This window comes from Phascolarctos cinereus, unplaced genomic scaffold (assembly GCF_003287225.1).
Source record: "Phascolarctos cinereus isolate Bilbo 61053 unplaced genomic scaffold, phaCin_HiC Scaffold_5;HRSCAF=322, whole genome shotgun sequence".
In the NCBI taxonomy this organism is placed as follows: domain Eukaryota; kingdom Metazoa; phylum Chordata; class Mammalia; order Diprotodontia; family Phascolarctidae; genus Phascolarctos; species Phascolarctos cinereus.
The window spans coordinates 306,484,209-306,487,225 of record NW_027555958.1 but is presented as its reverse complement, the minus strand read 5'-3'; the positions used below and the strand labels follow the sequence as shown (position 1 = coordinate 306,487,225).

The 3,017-nt window shown below is 36.7% G+C and overlaps 1 pseudogene; it reads right to left on the bottom strand.

Annotated features, from left to right (window-relative positions):
• Positions 1 to 246: 246 nt before the first annotated feature.
• On the bottom strand, positions 247 to 2,475 carry LOC110198425 (actin-related protein 2/3 complex subunit 1A pseudogene; annotated as a pseudogene).
• Between the last annotated feature and the right edge of the window lie 542 nt (positions 2,476 to 3,017).

Below are 3,017 nucleotides of genomic sequence, written 5' to 3'. Positions count from 1 at the left end.
GACAGTTTACATAAAATCCTCCTTTAATCTGATATGATAACCTTACATAGTGACTACTTAAAGAACTGTTTTGGTCAAGAATGGAATGAAATATTCCATCAAAGAGACATCATTGCTGATTTTTAAAAAACCGACACATTTACCAATTATGTTAAAATAACAAAGCAAAACTTCTGCAAGGGATATTTTCTCAGTGTTTACTTTGGCAGGCTCTTTCTCATCTACATGCAAAAGATGGAGATGCATTCAATCAAGTGACCATGATGCTACAGAATGGAAATTTAGCTTTCCATGGATCAAAGACTCTAAAATGTTGAAATCCCAAATTATCTTTGTTCCATCCATGCCAGTAGTGCAAAATCTACATCAATCTTGTTTATCTACTTCATAAATAGACACTTGGGTGATACTATTTTGTGTGCAGCATGCCTGGAGCAGTGTTGCGATCCTCCACTGTGGTCCTTTTGTCCATGTTGCAGAATCTTTCCGCAGCAGACATGTTGCATTGTATGCTCTATTTTGGAATATATGATTTAGGACAAAGGTCAAGGAGCCATGATTATCATAATTAAATAGCATTGGGTAACAGTCGTGGCTAGAAGCCACTACATTATTCTCAGAGATAAATAACACACTCAGAAGTAGGAGGAACTCATATAGATATGTGTGTATACACATGTATGTATGTATATACATAGAAATATGTATGTACATATACATATATATATTAAACCTTCATGCTTTTAGAGATATCATTAACTGATACAGTACTACCATGGCTGACCCATAAGAGGCAGTTTCTATTGGCAGAGAAATTAACCCCATGGACCTAACCACCACTTCCAGTACCATTGACCAAAAGTTATATTGGTACCCCATGGAGTACTGGCTGGTTTTTCATCAACTTCTTTAATATAGGCAGAACATACTCTGTATTTGACATCACAAAATCCAGAAGCCAATAAAATATTGTTGGGGTGCCTGTCTAAACTAAGGACAGTAGAATGAATTGGCTTTTTTATTTGTTTGTTCACCCATCAGTCATTTTTAGACTTAAAGTAGCACACACAGAAATCAGTTGAACTCTGCTACCCACAGCAAAATTTTTCTCCTGAGGAAACCACTTTACAAAGGTGGCTGAATGATTAATCCTCAGGATCACCAGTGTTGATTTCCAGATGCCATCTTTCTGACTCTAGACATAAGCACTCTAATGTATAACACCAGATACAATTTGATTGCTCTTGGGAATCCAGTTGATCAATACCTGTGATGTGTCCATTGTGTTCCTTTAAGTCATTGGCTTTCATTCATTAGTTCCTGTTCTTACAGAGGTAGACTTCATGATTATTAAGGCTGAGGGCAATATGGCTACAATCTCCATTCCAAGTGTGACAGGTTATTGGTTCTAGAAAAATTGATGTAATAACATTATATTTAGCATTTTCAAAAGGGAAAAAAGTTTGGATAGAGAGGGTTTAGATGGGCCCTGGAGCAGAGAAGATTTGTGTACTCTGATCAGTAGCTGCAAATAAGCTCTAGTGACAGGAGGAAGATGGAGGCCAGGTCCTTTTCCAATTTTCAATAACTGCTTATTTGCTGGTCCCTTCCCTGCTACCTACAAATATAACTATCCTTAAAAAGCCTTAACTAGATCTTATTGTCCTATATCTCTTCTCCCTTTCTCAGCCAAAGAAAAAGCCACCTATGCTTGTTGCTTCTATTTTTTTCCTCTTATTTCTCAGTCTTTTGCAATATTACTTTCAATATTACTCAACTGAAACTGCTTTCTCCAAAGTAATAATCTTTTAGTAGCCAAATCTAATGGTCTTTTCTCAGTCCTCATGTTTCTGGACTTCTCTGCAGAATTTGGCACTATTGATCACTACTGGATATTCTCTCCTAGCTCTTCTTCTGGCAGTCTAACTGTTCCTTCTCATTCTATTTTGTAGTAGCATGACCATATCACAACCCTTAAAAGTGGGTGTACCTCTAGGATCTGTCCCAGACCCTCTTCCGTATTCTAGTCTTACTTAGTGACCACATCAGCTCCCATGGTTTAAAATATCATCCCTATGTAGATGACTCCTATAAATATAGATATATGTGTATGTATGTGTATAGATAGATAGATAGGTATTTTACTCCAGAGTTACCTACATCACCAACAGCCTGTTGGAAATTTCAAGATAAATATACTAAAGCCAGTTAACTAGCATTTACTAAGTGCCTACTACATGCCAGGAACTGTGCTAAGCATTAGGGATAAAAGAAAAACAAAAGGCAGAGAGACATTTCAAACTCAACATGTTCAAAATAGAACTAATTATCTTTACCCTGACAACCCATCCTTCTTTGTAACTTTCCTATTTTTTGCCAAGGGCACAACAATCTTTTTTGTTTCCCAGTTTTGTAACCTCAGGATTATCTTCAACTCTACTCTTTCCTTCATACCACATTGCCAAACATTGCCATTTCTACCTCCAATATTATCTCTCTTAGCTGACCTTCTCTTACTGTTCACGAAACCACCACCTTAGTTCAGGATTTCATTACCTCTCATCTAGACTTTCCTCTCTCTGATCCATCCTCCATACAGCTATCAAAGTATGACCCAGACCTGACCATATCACTCTTACTCTCCCAGTCAAAATGCTCTAGTAGTTATTTAGTGCTTCTGAAAGACTTAATAACTCTGATCAGTCATGATTTTAAAGGACTGATAATGAAGAATGCTATCCACCTTATGACAGAGAAGTGATAAGCTAATATGCAGAATGAGACACATTTTCTTGACCATGACCAATATGGGAATTTGTTTCTCTTAACTATGCTTATTTGTCACAAGAGTTTTGTTTTCTTTTTTCTTTCTTTTTTTTCCATTGGTGAGAGGAGGGGGAAATGGGATAGAGAAAAATAAATCCTTGATAATTGAAAAAAAAATAAATTTTAATTTCAAAAAATAGTCTAAGGACAGCTGGTGGTACAGTTGATAGAGCATCGGTCCTAGAGTCAGG